The sequence below is a fragment of the Rhipicephalus microplus genome, unplaced genomic scaffold (genome assembly GCF_043290135.1).
Source record: "Rhipicephalus microplus isolate Deutch F79 unplaced genomic scaffold, USDA_Rmic scaffold_70, whole genome shotgun sequence".
NCBI classification, from domain to species: Eukaryota; Metazoa; Arthropoda; class Arachnida; order Ixodida; family Ixodidae; genus Rhipicephalus; species Rhipicephalus microplus.
The window spans coordinates 351,970-365,325 of NW_027464643.1; positions in this window are offsets into that span (position 1 = coordinate 351,970).

Sequence of the window (13,356 nt, forward strand, 5' to 3'; positions counted from 1 at the left end):
CGACGGTTTCGTGCGTTTTCACATTAGATATTGCAGTTTCCGACTTGTAGTGGTGAAAAACACTGCATCTCAATAGCTGACATTGCTTAATGCAGTTTTACAACGCTTCATACCATAACCTAACCTAACCTTCGCACTTCTATCTAATAAACGCTCTGTTACACTGTTTAGCTCACAATTAAAATATTTGCATGACCTCACAGTTTTTCACCAACTTAGTACAGTACAGAACGCTGTATCTCGATAAATGACATCGTTATTTAAGGTTTCACGCTGCTTGCATGCGCTTTCACGAGAATATCACAGTATAGCAGTTTCGCACTTGTAACAGTACAAGACGCACAATCTGGCTAGTTCACGCCGTGTTGTGTGCTTTCACAATATTTCAGCTATCACAGTTTCGTACTCGCAACAAAACAACACTATCTTGTTAGATGAGGTCGTTTTCGGTGGTTTCACGACGCTACCTAGCCTAAACTAACATAACCCAACCTAGCCTAACCTTCACAATTCTATCGTTAGAAAACGTTTTACTCGCTACTTTACAATGCTTTCTGCAACATTACGACGGTTTCATGCGCTTTCACAATAGATGTCGCAGTTTCCGACTTGTAATGGTGAAAACACTGCATCTCAATAGCTGACATTGCTTAATGCAGTTTTACAACGCTTCATACTTTAACCTAACCTAACCTTCGCACTTCTATCTAATAAACGCTCTGTTACACTGTTTCGCTCACAATTACGATATTTGCATGACCTCACAGTTTTTCACCACTTTAGTACAGTACAAAACGTTGTCTCGCTAAATGACATCGTTATTTAAGGTTTCATGATGCTTGCATGCGCTTTCACGAGAATATCACATTATAGCAGTTTCGCACTTGTAAAGGTACAAGACGCACTATCTGGCTAGTTCACGCCGTGTTGTGTGCTTTCACAATATTTCAGCTATCACAGTTTCGTACTCGCAACAAAACCACACTATCTCGTTAGACGATGTCGTTTTTTTGGTTTCACGACGCTACGTAGCCTAAACTAACATAACCCAACCTAACCTAACCTTCGCAATTCTACCGTTAGAAAACGTTTTACTCGCTACTTTACAATGCTTTCTGAAACATTACGACGGTTTCGTGCGTTTTCACATTAGATATTGCAGTTTCCGACTTGTAGCGGTGAAAAACACTGCATCTCAATAGCTGACTATGCTTATTACGGTTTTACAACGCTTCCTAACTTAACCTAACCTAACCTTCGCACTTCAATCTAATAAACGCTCTGTTACACTGTTTAGCTCACAATTACGATATTTGCATGACCTCACAGTTTTTCACCAACTTAGTACAGTACAGAACGCTGATCCCGCTAAATGACATCGTCATTTAAGGTTTCACGATGCTTGCATGCGCTTTCACGAAATATCACAATATAGCAGTTTCGCAATTGTAATGCTACAAGACGCACTATTCGGCTAGTTCGCGCTGTGTTGTGTGCTTTCACAATATTTCAGCTATCACAGTTTCGTACTCGCAACAAAACAACACTATCTCGTTAGACGAGGTCGTTTTTAGTGGTTTTAAGGCGTACCTAGCTTAACCTAATATAACCCAACCTAACCTAACCTTCGCAATTCTATCGTTAGAAAACGTTTTACTCGCTACTTTACAATGCTTTCTGCAACATCACGACGGTTTTGTGCGATTTCCCATTCGATATCGCAGTTTCCGACTTGTAATGGTAAAAAACACTGCATCTCGATAGCTGACATTGCTTAATGCGCTTTTACATCGCTTCATAACTTAACCTAGCCTAACCTTCGCACTTCTATCTAATAAACGCTCTGTCACACTGTTTAGCTCACAATTACGATATTTGCATGACCTCACAGTTCTTCACCAACTTAGTACAGTACAGAACGCTGTATCTCGATAATTGGCATCGTTACTTTGGGTTTCACGCTGCTTGCATGCGCTTTCACGAGAATATCACAATATAGCAGTTTCGCACTTGTAACGGTACAAGACGCACTATCTGGTTAGTTCACACCGTGTTGTGTGCTTTCACAATATTTCAGCTATCACAGTTTCGTACTCGCAAGAAAACAACACTATCTCGTTAGACGAGGTCGTTTTTAGTGGTTCTAAGACGTACCTAGCTTAACCTAATATAACCCAATCTAACCTAACCTTCGCAATTCTATCGTTAGAAAACGATTTACTCGCTACTTTACAATGCTTTCTGCAACATTACGACGGTTTCGTGCGTTTTCACATTAGATATTGCAGTTTCCGACTTGTAGTGGTGAAAAACACTGCATCTCAATAGCTGACTATGCTTACTACGGTTTTACAACGCTTCCTAACTTAACCTAACCTAACCTACGCACTTCTATCTAATAAACGCTCTGTTACACTGTTTAGCTCACAATTACGATATTTGCATGACCTCACAGTTTTTCACCAACTTAGTACAGTACAGAACGCTGTATCTCGATAAATGACATCGTTATTTAGGGTTTCACGCTGCTTGCATGCGCTTTCACGAGAATATCACAATATAGCCATTTCGCACTTGTAACGGTACAAGACGCACTATCTGGTTAGTTCACGCCATGTTGTGTGCTTTCACAATATTTCAGCTATCACAGTTTCGTACTCGCAAAAAAACAACACTATCTCGTTAGACGAGGTCGTTTTTAGTGGTTCTAAGACGTACCTAGCTTAACCTAATATAACCCAACCTAACCTAACCTTCGCAATTCTATTGTTAGAAAACGATTTACTCGCTACTTTACAATGCTTTCTGCAACATTACGACGGTTTTGTGCGATTTCACATTCGATATCGCAGTTTCCGACTTGTGATGGTGAAAAACACTGCATCTCGATAGCTGACATTGTTTAATGCGCTTTTACAACGCTTCATACTTTAACCTAACCTAACCTTCGCACTTCTATCTAACAAACGCTCTGTTACACTGTTTCGCTCACAATTACGATATTTGCATGACCTCAAAGTTTTTCACCACCTTAGTATAGTACAGAACGCTGTCTCGCTTAATGACATCGTTATTTAGGTTTCACGCTGCTTGCATGCGCTTTCACGAGAATATCACAATATAGCAGTTTCGCACTTGTAACAGTAGAAAACGCACTATCTGGCTAGTTCACGCCGTGTTGTGTGCTTTCACAATATTTCAGTATCACAGTTTCGTACTCGCAACAAAACAACACTATCTTGTTAGATGAGGTCGTTTTCGGTGGTTTCACGACGCTACCGGACTTAAACTAACATAACCCAACCTAACCTAACCTTCGCAATTCTATCGTTGGAAAACGTTTTACTCGCTACTTTACAATGCTTTCTGCAACATTACGACGGTTTCGTGCGTTTTCACATTAGATATTGCAGTTTCCGACTTGTAGTGGTGAAAAACACTGCATCTCAATAGCTGACATTGCTTAATGCAGTTTTACAACGCTTCATAACATAACCTAACCTAACCTTCGCACTTCTATCTAATAAACGCTCTGTTACACTGTTTAGCTCACAATTAAAATATTTGCATGACCTCACAGTTTTTCACCAACTTAGTACAGTACAGAACGCTGTATCTCGATAAATGACATCGTTATTTAAGGTTTCACGCTGCTTGCATGCACTTTCACGAGAATATCACAGTATAGCAATTTCGCACTTGTAACAGTACAAGACGCACAATCTGGCTAGTTCACGCCGTGTTGTGTGCTTTCACAATATTTCAGCTATCACAGTTTCGTACTCGCAACAAAACAACACTATCTTGTTAGATGAGGTCGTTTTCGGTGGTTTCACGACGCTACCTAGCCTAAACTAACATAACCCAACCTAGCCTAACCTTCACAATTCTATCGTTAGAAAACGTTTTACTCGCTACTTTACAATGCTTTCTGCAACATTACGACGGTTTCATGCGCTTTCACAATAGATGTCGCAGTTTCCGACTTATAATGGTGAAAACACTGCATCTCAATAGCTGACATTGCTTAATGCAGTTTTACAACGCTTCATACTTTAACCTAACCTAACCTTCGCACTTCTATCTAATAAACGCTCTGTTACACTGTTTCGCTCACAATTACGATATTTGCATGACCTCACAGTTTTTCACCACTTTAGTACAGTACAAAACGCTGTCTCGCTAAATGACATCGTTATTTAAGGTTTCATGATGCTTGCATGCGCTTTCACGAGAATATCACATTATAGCAGTTTCGCACTTGTAAAGGTACAAGACGCACTATCTGGCTAGTTCACGCCGTGTTGTGTGCTTTCACAATATTTCAGCTATCACAGTTTCGTACTCGCAACAAAACCACACTATCTCGTTAGACGATGTCGTTTTTTTGGTTTCACGACGCTACGTAGCCTAAACTAACATAACCCAACCTAACCTAACCTTCGCAATTCTACCGTTAGAAAACGTTTTACTCGCTACTTTACAATGCTTTCTGAAACATTACGACGGTTTCGTGCGTTTTCACATTAGATATTGCAGTTTCCGACTTGTAGCGGTGAAAAACACTGCATCTCAATAGCTGACTATGCTTATTACGGTTTTACAACGCTTCCTAACTTAACCTAACCTAACCTTCGCACTTCAATCTAATAAACGCTCTGTTACACTGTTTAGCTCACAATTACGATATTTGCATGACCTCACAGTTTTTCACCAACTTAGTACAGTACAGAACGCTGTATCCCGCTAAATGACATCGTCATTTAAGGTTTCACGATGCTTGCATGCGCGTTCACGAAATATCACAATATAGCAGTTTCGCAATTGTAATGCTACAAGACGCACTATTCGGCTAGTTCGCGCTGTGTTGTGTGCTTTCACAATATTTCAGCTATCACAGTTTCGTACTCGCAACAAAACAACACTATCTCGTTAGACGAGGTCGTTTTTAGTGGTTTTAAGGCGTACCTAGCTTAACCTAATATAACCCAACCTAACCTAACCTTCGCAATTCTATCGTTAGAAAACGTTTTACTCGCTACTTTACAATGCTTTCTGCAACATCACGACGGTTTTGTGCGATTTCCCATTCGATATCGCAGTTTCCGACTTGTAATGGTAAAAAACACTGCATCTCGATAGCTGACATTGCTTAATGCGCTTTTACATCGCTTCATAACTTAGCCTAGCCTAACCTTCGCACTTCTATCTAATAAACGCTCTGTCACACTGTTTAGCTCACAATTACGATATTTGCATGACCTCACAGTTCTTCACCAACTTAGTACAGTACAGAACGCTGTATCTCGATAATTGGCATCGTTATTTTGGGTTTCACGCTGCTTGCATGCGCTTTCACGAGAATATCACAATATAGCAGTTTCGCACTTGTAACGGTACAAGACGCACTATCTGGTTAGTTCACACCGTGTTGTGTGCTTTCACAATATTTCAGCTATCACAGTTTCGTACTCGCAAAAAAACAACACTATCTCGTTAGACGAGGTCGTTTTTAGTGGTTCTAAGACGTACCTAGCTTAACCTAATATAACCCAATCTAACCTAACCTTCGCAATTCTATCGTTAGAAAACGATTTACTCGCTACTTTACAATGCTTTCTGCAACATTACGACGGTTTTGTGCGATTTCACATTCGATATCGCAGTTTCCGACTTGTGATGGTGAAAAACACTGCATCTCGATAGCTGACATTGTTTAATGCGCTTTTACAACGCTTCATACTTTTACCTAACCTAACCTTCGCACTTCTATCTAACAAACGCTCTGTTAGACTGTTTCGCTCACAATTACGATATTTGCATGACCTCAAAGTTTTTCACCACCTTAGTACAGTACAGAACGCTGTCTCGCTAAATGACATCGTTATTTAGGTTTCACGCTGCTTGCATGCGCTTTCACGAGAATATCACAATATAGCAGTTTCGCACTTGTAACAGTACAAGACGCACTATCTGGCTAGTTCACGCCGTGTTGTGTGCTTTCACAATATTTCAGTATCACAGTTTCGTACTCGCAAAAAAACAACACTATCTTGTTAGATGAGGTCGTTTTCGGTGGTTTCACGACGCTACCTAGCTTAAACTAACATAACCCAACCTAACCTAACCTTCGCAATTCTATCGTTAGAAAACGTTTTACTCGCTACTTTACAATGCTTTCTGCAACATTACGATGGTTTTGTGCGAATTTCACATTCGATATCGCAGTTTCCGACATGTAATGGTGAAAAACACTGCATCTTGATAGCTGGCATTGCCTAATGCGCTTTTACAACGCTTCATAACTTGACCTAGCCTAACCTTCGCACTTCTATCTAATAAACGCTCTGTCACACTGTTTAGATCAAAATTACGATATTTCCATGAGCTCACAGTTTTTCACAAACTTAGTACAGTACACAACGCTGTATCTCGCCAAATGACATCGTTATTTAAGGTTTCACGCTGCTTGCATGCGCTTTCACGAGAATATCACAATATAGCAGTTTCGCACTTGTAACAGTACAAGACGCACTATCTGGCAAGTTCACGCCGTGTTGTGTGCTTTCACAATATTTCAGCTATCGCAGTTTCGTACTCCCAACAAAACAACACTATCTCGTTAGATGAGGTCGTATTTGGTGGTTTCACGACGCTACCTAGCTTAAACTAACAACACCCAACCTAACCTAACCTTCGCGATTCTATCGTTAGAAAACGTTTTACTCGTTACTTTACAATGCTTTCTGCAACATTGCGACGGTTTTATGCGCTTTCGCATTAGATGTCGCAGTTTCCGACTTGTAATGGTGAAAACACTGCATCTCAATAGCTAACATTGATTAATGCGGTTTTATGATGCTTCAAGTCTTGACCTAACCTAATCTCCGCACTTGTACGTAAAAGGCTCTCTTACACTGTTTTGTTCACACTTAATATATTTGCATATTCTCAGAGTTTTTCACCAAATTAGTACAGTACAGAACGCTGTATCTCGCTAAATGACGTCGTTATTTAAGATTTCACGATGCTTGCATGCGCTTTCACGACATAATCACAATATAGCAGTTTCGCACTTGTAACGGTACAAGACGCACTATCTGGCTAGTTCACGCCGTGTTGTGTGCTTTCACAATATTTCAGCTATCACAGTTTCGTACTCGCAACAAAACAACACTGTCTTGTTAGATGAGGTCGTTTTTGGTGGTTTCACGTCGCTACCTAGCTTAAACTAACATAGCCCAACCTAGCCTAACCTTCACAATTCTCTCATTAGAAAACGTTTTACTCGCTACTTTACAATGCTTTCTGCAACATTACGACGGTTTCATGCGCTTTCACAATAGATGTCGCAGTTTCCGACTTGTAATGGTGAAAACACTGCATCTCAATAGCTGACATTGCTTAATGCAGTCTTACAACGCTTCATACTTTAACCTAACCTAACCTTCGCACTTCTATCTAATAAACGCTCTGTTACACTGTTTCGCTCACAATTACGATATTTGCATGACCTCACAGTTTTTCACCACCTTAGTACAGTACAGAACGCTGTATCTCGATAAATGACATCGTTATGTAAGGTTTCACGCTGCTTGCATGCGCTTTCATGAGAATATCACAATATAGCAGTTTCGCACTTGTAACGGTACAAGACGCACTATCTGGTTAGTTCACGCCGTGTTGTGTGCTTTCACAATATTTCAGCTATCACAGTTTCGTACTCGCAACAAAACAACACTATCTCGTTAGACGAGGTCGTTTTTAGTGGTTTTAAGACGTACCTAGCTTAACCTAATATAACCCAACCTAACCTAACCTTCGCAATTCTATCGTTAGAAAACGTTTTACTCGCTACTTTACAATGCTTTCTGCAACATTACGACGGTTTTGTGCGATTTCACATTTGATATCGCAGTTTTCGACTTGTAATGGTGAAAAACACTGCATCTCGATAGCTGACATTGCCTAATGCGCTTTTACAACGCTTCATAACTTAACCTAGCCTAACCTTCGCACTTCTATCTAATAAACGCTCTGTCACACTGTTTAGCTCAAATTTACGATGTTTTCATGACCTCACAGTTTTTCACCAAATTAGTACAGTACACAACGCTGTATCTCGCCAAATGACATCGTTATTTAAGGTTTCACGCTGCTTGCATGCGCTTTCACGAGAATATCACAATATAGCAGTTTCGCCCTTGTAACGGTACAAGACGCACTATCTGGCTAGTTCACGCCGTGTTGTGTGCTTTCACAATATTTCAGTATCACAGTTTCGTACTCGCAACAAAACAACACTATCTTGTTAGATGAGGTCGTTTTCGGTGGTTTCACGACGCTACCTAGCTTAAACTAACATAACCCAACCTAACCTAACCTTCGCAATTCTATCGTTAGAAAACGTTTTACTCGCTACTTTACAATGCTTTCTGCAACATTACGATGGTTTTGTGCGAATTTCACATTCGATATCGCAGTTTCCGACTTGTAATGGTGAAAAACACTGCATCTCGATAGCTGACATTACTTAATGCAGTTTTACAACGCTTCATACTTTAACCTAACCTAACCTTCGCACTTCTATCTAATAAACGCTCTGTTACACTGTTTCGCTCACAATTACAATATTTGCATGACCTCAAAGTTTTTCACCACCTTAGTACAGTACAGAACGCTGTATCTCGCCAAATGACATCGTTATTTAAGGTTTCACGCTGCTTGCATGCGCTTTCCCGAGAATATCACAATATAGCAGTTTCGCACTTGTAACAGTACAAGACGCACTATCTGGCTAGTTCACGCCGTGTTGTGTGCTTTCACAATATTTCAGCTATCACAGTTTCGTACTCGCAACAAAACAACACTATCTTATTAGATGAGGTCGTTTTCGGTGGTTTCACGACGCTACCTAGCTTAAACTAACATAACCCAACCTAACCTAACCTTCGCAATTCTATCGTTGGAAAACGTTTTACTCGCTACTTTACAATGCTTTCTGCAACATTACGACGGTTTCGTGCGTTTTCACATTAGATATTGCAGTTTCCGACTTGTAGTGGTGAAAAACACTGCATCTCAATAGCTGACATTGCGTAATGCAGTTTTACAACGCTTCATAACATAACCTAACCTAACATTCGCACTTCTATCTAATAAACGCTCTGTTACACTGTTTAGCTCACAATTAAAATATTTGCATGACCTCACAGTTTTCACCAACTTAGTACAGTACAGAACGCAGTATCTCGATAAATTACATCGTTATTTAAGGTTTCACGCTGCTTGCATGCGCTTTCACGACATAATCACAATATAGCAGTTTCGCACTTGTAACGGTACAAGACGCACTATCTGGCTAGTTCACGCCGTGTTGTGTGCTTTCACAATATTTCAGCTATCACAGTTTCGTACTCGCAACAAAACAACACCGTCTTGTTAGATGAGGTCGTTTTTGGTGGTTTCACGACGCTACCTAGCTTAAACTAACATAACCCAACCTAGCCTAACCTTCGCAATTCTCTCATTAGAAAACGTTTTACTCGCTACTTTACAATGCTTTCTGCAACATTACGACGGTTTCATGCGCTTTCACAATAGATGTCGCAGTTTCCGACTTGTAATGGTGAAAACACTGCATCTCAATAGCTGACATTGCTTAATGCAGTTTTACAACGCTTCATACTTTAACCTAACCTAACCTTCGCACTTCTATCTAATAAACGCTCTGTTACACTGTTTCGCTCACAATTACAATATTTGCATGACCTCACAGTTTTTCACTAAGTTAGTACAGTAGAGAACGCTGTATCTCGCTAAATGACATCGTTATTTAAGGTTTCACGCTGCTTGCATGCGCTTTCATGAGAATATCACAATATAGCAGTTTCGCACTTGTAACGGTACAAGACGCACTATCTGGTTAGTTCACGCCGTGTTGTGTGCTTTCACAATATTTCAGCTATCACAGTTTCGTACTCGCAACAAAACAACACTATCTCGTTAGACGAGGTCGTTTTTAGTGGTTTTAAGACGTACCTAGCTTAACCTAATATAACCCAACCTAACCTAACCTTCGCAATTCTATCGTTAGAAAACGTTTTACTCGCTACTTTACAATGCTTTCTGCAACATTACGACGGTTTTGTGCGATTTCACATTTGATATCGCAGTTTTCGACTTGTAATGGTGAAAAACACTGCATCTCGATAGCTGACATTGCTTAATGCGCTTTTACAACGCTTCATAACTTAACCTAGCCTAACCTTCGCACTTCTATCTAATAAACGCTCTGTCACACTGTTTAGCTCAAATTTACGATGTTTTCATGACCTCACAGTTTTTCACCAAATTAGTACAGTACACAACGCTGTATCTCCCCAAATGACATCGTTATTTAAGGTTTCACGCTGCTTGCATGCGCTTTCACGAGAATATCACAATATAGCAGTTTCGCCCTTGTAACGGTACAAGACGCACTATCTGGCTAGTTCACGCCGTGTTGTGTGCTTTCACAATATTTCAGTATCACAGTTTCGTACTCGCAACAAAACAACACTATCTTGTTAGATGAGGTCGCTTTCGGTGGTTTCACGACGCTACCTAGCTTAAACTAACATAACCCAACCTAACCTAACCTTCGCAATTCTATCGTTAGAAAACGTTTTACTCGCTACTTTACAATGCTTTCTGCAACATTACGATGGTTTTGTGCGAATTTCACATTCGATATCGCAGTTTCCGACTTGTAATGGTGAAAAACACTGCATCTCGATAGCTGACATTACTTAATGCAGTTTTACAACGCTTCATACTTTAACCTAACCTAACCTTCGCACTTCTATCTAATAAACGCTCTGTTACACTGTTTCGCTCACAATTACAATATTTGCATGACCTCAAAGTTTTTCACCACCTTAGTACAGTACAGAACGCTGTATCTCGCCAAATGACATCGTTATTTAACGTTTCACGCTGCTTGCATGCGCTTTCCCGAGAATATCACAATATAGCAGTTTCGCACTTGTAACAGTACAAGACGCACTATCTGGCTAGTTCACGCCGTGTTGTGTGCTTTCACAATATTTCAGCTATCACAGTTTCGTACTCGCAACAAAACAACACTATCTTATTAGATGAGGTCGTTTTCGGTGGTTTCACGACGCTACCTAGCTTAAACTAACATAACCCAACCTAACCTAACCTTCGCAATTCTATCGTTGGAAAACGTTTTACTCGCTACTTTACAATGCTTTCTGCAACATTACGACGGTTTCGTGCGTTTTCACATTAGATATTGCAGTTTCCGACTTGTAGTGGTGAAAAACACTGCATCTCAATAGCTGACATTGCGTAATGCAGTTTTACAACGCTTCATAACATAACCTAACCTAACATTCGCACTTCAATCTAATAAACGCTCTGTTACACTGTTTAGCTCACAATTAAAATATTTGCATGACCTCACAGTTTTCACCAACTTAGTACAGTACAGAACGCAGTATCTCGATAAATTACATCGTTATTTAAGGTTTCACGCTGCTTGCATGCGCTTTCACGACATAATCACAATATAGCAGTTTCGCACTTGTAATGGTACAAGACGCACTATCTGGCTAGTTCACGCCGTGTTGTGTGCTTTCACAATATTTCAGCTATCACAGTTTCGTACTCGCAACAAAACAACACTGTCTTGTTAGATGAGGTCGTTTTTGGTGGTTTCACGACGCTACCTAGCTTAAACTAACATAACCCAACCTAGCCTAACCTTCACAATTCTCTCGTTAGAAAACGTTTTACTCGCTACTTTACAATGCTTTCTGCAACATTACGACGGTTTCATGCGCTTTCACAATAGATGTCGCAGTTTCCGACTTGTAATGGTGAAAACACTGCATCTCAATAGCTGACATTGCTTAATGCAGTTTTACAACGCTTCATACTTTAACCTAACCTAACCTTCGCACTTCTATCTAATAAACGCTCTGTTACACTGTTTCGCTCACAATTACAATATTTGCATGACCTCACAGTTTTTCACTAAGTTAGTACAGTAGAGAACGCTGTATCTCGCTAAATGACATCGTTATTTAAGGTTTCACGCTGCTTGCATGCGCTTTCATGAGAATATCACAATATAGCAGTTTCGCACTTGTAACGGTACAAGACGCACTATCTGGTTAGTTCACGCCGTGTTGTGTGCTTTCACAATATTTCAGCTATCACAGTTTCGTACTCGCAACAAAACAACACTATCTCGTTAGACGAGGTCGTTTTTAGTGGTTTTAAGACGTACCTAGCTTAACCTAATATAACCCAACCTAACCTAACCTTCGCAATTCTATCGTTAGAAAACGTTTTACTCGCTACTTTACAATGCTTTCTGCAACATTACGACGGTTTTGTGCGATTTCACATTTGATATCGCAGTTTTCGACTTGTAATGGTGAAAAACACTGCATCTCGATAGCTGACATTGCTTAATGTGCTTTTACAACGCTTCATAACTTAACCTAGCCTAACCTTCGCACTTCTATCTAATAAACGCTCTGTCACACTGTTTAGCTCAAATTTACGATGTTTTCATGACCTCACAGTTTTTCACCAAATTAGTACAGTACACAACGCTGTATCTCGCCAAATGACATCGTTATTTAAGGTTTCACGCTGCTTGCATGCGCTTTCACGAGAATACCACAATATAGCAGTTTCGCCCTTGTAACGGTACAAGACGCACTATCTGGCTAGTTCACGCCGTGTTGTGTGCTTTCACAATATTTCAGTATCACAGTTTCGTACTCGCAACAAAACAACACTATCTTGTTAGATGAGGTCGTTTTCGGTGGTTTCACGACGCTACCTAGCTTAAACTAACATAACCCAACCTAACCTAACCTTCGCAATTCTATCGTTAGAAAACGTTTTACTCGCTACTTTACAATGCTTTCTGCAACATTACGATGGTTTTGTGCGAATTTCACATTCGATATGACGTGGGCACGAAGGACGCGGCTTGGCCATGACGCTAACCAGATCTCTGTTCTGCGTTCTGCAGGGCATTTTCCAGTTTAGCGCATCTTCAGCTGTGAGAGGCCACACGTGCTGGGAAAACGACGGCATCATCGACAAGTATCAACTTCCTCCAGATATCACCGCCGGACAAATTCCGCTGTGGTTCCACCCTGGCAATTTGACTCCGCTGGCGACACCAATCGGCAGTTGCTGCGTGACGTCATTCGAAGAAAATGCTATAAAAGAAACGCCTCACCGATTTGCCTTTTGTGGGCACGAAGGACGCGGCTTGGCCATGACGCTAACCAGATCTCTGTTCTGCGTTCTGCAGGGCATTTTCCA